The following is a 6904-nucleotide window of genomic DNA, read 5'->3' as shown; positions in this document are numbered from 1 at the left end:
GTAACTTGAATCACACGTGTCCATATGATGTTGGTTAACTGTGAATATTTGTATTAAGTGAGATAATGCACGAATTTTCTTTAGCATGACATCATTTTGAAAAACTTCGTTATGCCGGAGGAAGTGTTGATGCTGCTGCCATATCCCAAGGGCGATTATATGGTACAGTTAAGCTTCGCTATATACAATGAATGGATCCTTACTGTAAAGGCATTTGTGCAGCTAATTGATTGAAGAGGAAAATATGTATGCTTAGTACAAGTGAATACGGCGGAAGCGGTCAAATATTTTAGAGCTTACAAGCATAGATCGGTAAGCTAATATTAAATAATTAAAAAAAAAAAAAACTGCCTTCATACTTTATACAATATTATTTGATTTGAAAGAGGAAGGGGACTGAAATCAGGGTATCTTGGTGACCAATGAACCACTGTCACCTGTTTTCGGCATAGATGTCCTAGAATAATTTCAGATTTCTTTACTACTACTGAACTAATCATAGTACGACAAGACGCCTCGACTTATTGAAACACATAACCGTCCAGATCTTTTTAACAAGTTTGTTCGTAATCTTAGTGGTTCAATATCCATCGACAGTTCCATTTTGTTTGAAAAATTTGGTTACACACAATAATTTGCTTTCAAAAATCAAATGAAGTAAGTGTTAGCTTTTCCATTTGGAATTCAAAGAAAACAATCTATCTAGTCATTTCGAATCCCAACGACGAACAGTCGGTTTCTGTTGGCCACGATATTTTCGACGATATGTATATTGAAATTACTGTTTTTTCTGAATTATTCGTTACACGATTAGACAGACGTTTTCGAATTCAATGTAAAACATATGTCAAAGTCTTTTCGTGATTTACGCATTGCCTTCCGGTGGAAAATGATAAACCTATACAAGTTGGTGTTTGTCATGACGGATCTTCTCATAAATTCTAAGAGTCTCTTGAAGTCGTTTGAACCGATATACTTATAGGATTACATTAAAATCTCAATATAACATTAATACCAAAAAATAAGTAATATTTGTTTCTTGTTAAAATTTTTAATACACTGTGTACCTTATTGATGTGTGTCACAATTTGTTGAAATACCTACATATATCAGTATTTGTGAGAGCATTCAGAAAAATATTGGTTTATAAAAGAGTCTAAAACCTTAAAGACAGTGACTCACTAATGAAAATCAGGAGAAAATTGACAGAATCGTGGTATATTGTTTTAAATATTTTTTTTAAATAGATATCCGGTTGTTACTTCTGAATTGTTTAATAGACTTTATAATAGAAATACACTGTTTAATAGACTTTATAATAGAAATACGTTACCGACCTAAGTTCGAAACTTATATATAGCTAAACGCTAATGGTGATGGGAAACTGCCTTTACACTATCTAGCAAAAGAGATGGTGTTCTATTGATCAATACTCCCACATTGCACTATGAGTTCTAGATGCACTGGTCGATAGATTATTTGTTAAAGCTTAAGGCACATTCGCCAATTGGAAATATAAAAAATATAAATGAAATCATTGGTTCCAGCGTTTATCGGTCGTTTAGTGGGACCAGCATACATTTATACAATTGGCAATCACTCAAAAACAGGCTCATATCGATTGGAGTGAAGTGTTAAAAAAATATGATAGCGGTGCTTCGACACATCGATCCAAACAGACATCGTGACAGGAGATGACTTTCAAGATGAGCCAAATCCAACAACAGTTGTTCGCGCACAAAGCAGTCGGGATGTAGAGCAGGTTCGCCTCCACGCGGTGCATCCTGGGTAACGCTAAATGACCTGCGGCCTTCACGGCCTTTATAACTCCTACGGATTTGACCTTTGCTCGACACGGACTTAGCTTGGACTATTAGATGGATCGGTTTGAACCCTGGGCTGGTGGTCGTGGTATTCTGTCACCTGAGTATGTAGGGGTGACACCCTGCAGAAATGGCTAATGGGCTAATACCAAGGCCGCCTCCGTCCCGTTAAAACCATGGCAGGCATCAGAGTACGTTCCCCTCCTGTCATCATTAAGTTGGTGTGGTAGGTGTTTGTTGAGATGACTCCTTCTTTGCGCTGGTCGGCTCTGAACGCACTGCCTCATAAGGGCGTGCGTCAACCCTCGCCTTGGCCTCGTAACTGAGACAACCTTGGGACCATTTAAAGGCGACTACCTTTCCAGGAGACGGATAGTGGCTCTGAGTGCGGACCCAATTACAATGAATACAAAACAACAACAAAACTTAAACAAGGACGAGGGAGGAAGCGGGTCGAAATCGACCTCTTCAAAAGTGGACAGTTCCCTGGGGGGGCATCCTCACCGATGGGGACGAAACCGTCTCCGCCGAAGGGTGAGAAGTATAATTCTGGGGGTGACCGGCTTACCATCTCTAGGGGCGGTAACGTGGGGGGAGTGGGCAGGAATCTGCCGACGGACACCTTAGGCGGGGCAGAAGTGCGCGGCGGAATCGCCAGCACTAGCAGAGGAACCTCTGTTAAGTACATGGGGGAGGTCCTCAGTGAAAGCTAAGGGCTCCGGGGGGAAACGCCAGACTACAGCTAAAAAGCTGAAGTCGGACCGTCGGCTGGCTACCAAGATTTTGGAGCGCTACGGTGGCAAGCAGGCTGACCAGGAAACTGATCAGCTTGCTAGCACACTTGAGTGGGCCAAAAGGGTGCTAAGCGACGTCAATGTCGGGAAAGGGGGGCCGAGCGTACCCCCCGCGTCGATGAAGCGACAGAGGTCGCAGGGGGGGGAATCCTCCCTCGGTAAGAAGCCTCGAGTCGGAGCGGCATCGATGTTTAGCGAAATCGCTAAACTCGCCAGCTCAATTGAGCTCCGGGTATACGACAGCAGCAGGGGAGATGGAGCCATCTCCCATGAAGAGTGGAAGCGGGTAGCGGCTGCTATCTCCGCATTGTTCATGAAGGTGGTCAGGGGAAGCCCTGGACCACCCCCTAGATGTGAAAGTGCCGGGTGGAATCTCGGCTTACACAAGCTTGTAAGGTGTGCCGACGAACGGTCGGCATTCCTTTATAAGGAGGCGGTAGCCAGGGTGGGGGAAGTATGGAAGGGAGCAAGGCTCGAGGCGGTGGTCAAATCGGATCTTCCGATGCGACCTCGTGCTCGTGTCTGGCTTCCGGCCGAACCCTCCACCCCGACCGAAATTGAAGAGATATTGCGGTACTGCAATCCATCTCTTCCCACCCAGGACTGGAAGGTGGTTAGGCTGGAGAGGACCGAGGAACCATATCGGCAAGCGCTGATACTCCTAAATAAGGAGTCCCTCGCTCCTCTCAGCAGTGCAAAGGGGGCCATAAGCTATGGCTTCGAGAGGGTCGTCCTCAGGATTCTCCCAAATGAAGCCAGGGCTGATGGCCCGTCGCCACCAGCTGAGGTGGAAGAGAGTGGGAGAGCGACCCACTCTAAAATGGATATCGACCCCATCCTCTCGGATACGGTGAGCACGGGGGGCGGATCGTCAGTCGATGATGGATCCGTTTTCAGTCTCGACCGTCTGTTTTAGGCTGCTGGGGTCGATAGTACGGATGAAGGTACGGAACTCGCTCTGCTGGAGAGGAGTTTGGAGGATGAGGATCCTCCAAATTAACCTCCAGCACTCGAAGGCGGCCTCCGCCGATCTAGTGCTTCGTCTAGGACGGGACGAAGCCGACGTTGTCCTTATCCAGGAACCGTGGCTGAGCAGCAACGGTATCTCTGGCCTAAGGACAAAGAGCCACAAGCTCCTGGCCGCTAACAGTACAGGTAGAACCAGAGCCTGCTTGTTGATCAGAAACGAACTTAACGTTTTTCTTTTACATAATTTCAGCAACGAGGACGTCGTCGCTGCTAGACTGGAGGACAGCGCTGGAGAACTCTGGCTGTTCTCTCTGTAAGGAGCTCTCCGTCAGTCTTAGCTTCAGGCTACCGGATCACTGTAGTGTTTTTCAGGCGGAAGTGGCTGCTATTAAGGCGGCGGTAGAAGTACTGCTGCGTAGTGCAGCCTCGTTTGTAGAAGTGAGCATTCACTCTGATAGTAGGGCAGCAATACTAGCTTTGAGGCTCGTTTGGGTGCCTGGTCACAGCGGAATCGCTGGAAACTGCAAAGCCGATGAGCTAGCCAGGGGGGGCACCTTTGCCCCGCTCACCTCGGAATGGGATCGGGTAGGATCTCCGTTAGCGTCCTGCGCTCTAACTTTGGATCAATGGACCTCGCGTGCACTCAGCAGACGTTGGTCGACGACTAGGTCCTGTGCGACCGCGAGATCCTTCTGGCCAAGAGTGGATCGCAGGAGGTCGGGGGAACTTCTCGCCCTGAGCAAAGTGCATCTGGCCGCTATTGTAGGAGTTCTCACTGGACACTGTCCAATGGGCACTCATGCGGTACGGCTTGGTGTACTACCCGATGCCAGTTGCCAAAGTTGTATGGAGGAGGGCGAGGTGGAATCATCCCAGCACTTTCTCCTCCAACGTCCGGCATTCGCTAGGCTGCGATTGAAATATCTCGGCAATCACACGTTTGGCGGTCCTGAATACCTATCCGTAATGGATATTGGCCGTCTTAACAAGTTTGTAGTCAGCACAAGACGTCTTGTCGACTTGTAAGGGTCTTTTGATCCGGACTATAGGAGTCGTAGGTATCACAACGGACTGGCGTCTTAAGCTGTCCAAGTGGGATCCCTTCTGGGATCGACCTCCTAACCTAACCCTAACCTGTTCGCGCACAAAGCACTTCTAAGCAGATGGTTGCCTGTATTTTTGAAAACCACGACGCAACCATACCACTAGACCTCGCAGAACAGGAAATTCTGAATGGTACGTAATAATTTTTTTGCCAGTTGTCTTTGAAGAAATCAGGAAAACCAACCGCCGAAGACGGATCACTCTTCACCACGGCAATAAATGTTCTCACACATCGACTGAAACAACTGTATTTTTGAGCACCGAAAACATCAATTTGATGAGTCATTCACCGTATAGTCTTGATTTGGCACCGATTGACTTTTTTCTATTCCCGTACGTAAAAAATAAACTAAGAGGTCAACGTTTTTCATGAAGAGACAGTTGATGCGTTCAGAACGCATGTTTTGGAACTACCTCAATCAGAGTCACATAAGTGCTTCGAAAATTGGTTCATACGCTTGCAAAAGTATGGAACTTAATGGAGAATATTTTGAAAAACAATACAGCGGTTTTCGATGATAAATATTTGTTTTTGTTCTCTAATCCAGAAATATAAAAAGCAAACCACGTATACATTTTATAGGGTATTCGACGTTTTCTTCTGGATGTTATTAACTCTGTGGCAAACTTAATATACCCTGTTCAGAGTGTAAATTATTAGTGTAGGATTAGTTTGGAGACATTTTTAAGAAACAATAAAGCCGATTTAATCCCAAAAATGTATATATAAAAACCTTTAAAAACTAAACAAAAATCTTGATATATTGTAGTTGTATTCAGCGTGCTTGAACTGTACTGAATAGATTAGAAAACATGTTTGAATCATTCTATTGTATACCCATATGAGCATGTGTACATATATACCTATAAAAATCCCCAACCTTTTTTTCAGGTATTAATCAAATTTTTTGTCAATATTAAAAGGTACTGGCAATAGTTTAAATGAGAGGTGAACATTTTGTTCGTTACGTCTTAAAACTCTGATTCATATAAATGAACCACCCTAATAAATAGAAAAGAACATATAGTAGGTTCACACTCATATTTGTATTTTCAATGCGTTAATATTAAAAACTGTTGCGAAAGAATTCAACATGCAAAGCATCAAAGAACTAGAATGGATTACAATCAAGTTTGCTATTTTTTCAACTTATGTACATATACTTGTATTATAAGTCGTAGGCTCACTTACTATTAAAAACAAAATATGCTCTTTCAGTTTCATTAGGATTCCTCATTGGAAGTTCGAAAATCATTATATTGGGTATATGGGGGGCAAGGGAAATATTGACTCGATTTTACCCATTTTTGGCACAGGGTCTTGCAGTCATCAGAAAAAATATTCTCCCAGAATTCCAATACTAGACCTCACAGATTTACCAATAGGTTCGGTAAACAATCAGCCATATACAATGGGGCCCACATATTTGAAGTCTGGATCCTTGAAAAGTTATAGTCCGATATCAACAATTTTTGGGCATAAGATGAAATACCTTGTCCAAAGTTTTGTTCTGACGACTTCATTGATGTTTAATTTGTAAAAGTGAAAGTATTAAATGGAATTAAAAAGTTTGTTATATTTTCACACTGTAATATAATAATATTAGGGTAATGTTAACTACTTAATTTGGTTGAAATTGGTCGAGTTGGTCCTGAGAAGTATGATTACACCCAAAGGTGGGCGGTGCCACTCCCATCGTCCATTTTTGAAACCGGCTACTATAAAACATCCTTATACCATCTTGATTAGGAAATTTAATTTCTGTGTCTCATTTATTCAGTGAGTTAACGCACTTTTAGTAGTTTTCAGCATAACCGTTATATGAAGAATGGGCGTGGTGATTATCTAATTTTACCAATAATGATTTTTTCTCCGCAAATTCTTCCGAAAAATAACAATAAATCAAATAAATATTAAAATGTATTAAGTTTGGCGTGCATAACTGGACACATGTCCTATGAAATTATTGGTGTATGTTGCCTTTTATAATTTTTTCTTTTACTTTACATTAACAGAAATAAATTAAAATTAAAAATTTCAATCAAATTAAATAATTATTGGCAAATTAATAAATATGTAGCATCTTACGCTGATTTTTGACAAACATCCGACCAGTATTGCTCGCCACTGTATATTTTCAATAGACCAACCACTATCTACGTAATTATTTCGTAATTGCAATCTTGTTAATTAATGTCTCTGTCGTGTTTAGT

General features: G+C 42.6%; 1 pseudogene; it reads left to right on the top strand.

Annotated features, from left to right (window-relative positions):
* The first annotated feature begins 1763 nt into the window (after positions 1–1763).
* LOC138857923 (uncharacterized) lies at positions 1764–3533 on the top strand (annotated as a pseudogene).
* Positions 3534–6904: the final 3371 nt, after the last annotated feature.

The sequence above is a fragment of the Bactrocera oleae genome, chromosome 6 (genome assembly GCF_042242935.1).
Source record: "Bactrocera oleae isolate idBacOlea1 chromosome 6, idBacOlea1, whole genome shotgun sequence".
Classification (NCBI taxonomy): domain Eukaryota; kingdom Metazoa; phylum Arthropoda; class Insecta; order Diptera; family Tephritidae; genus Bactrocera; species Bactrocera oleae.
This window is presented reverse-complemented; position numbering and strand designations above follow the sequence as displayed.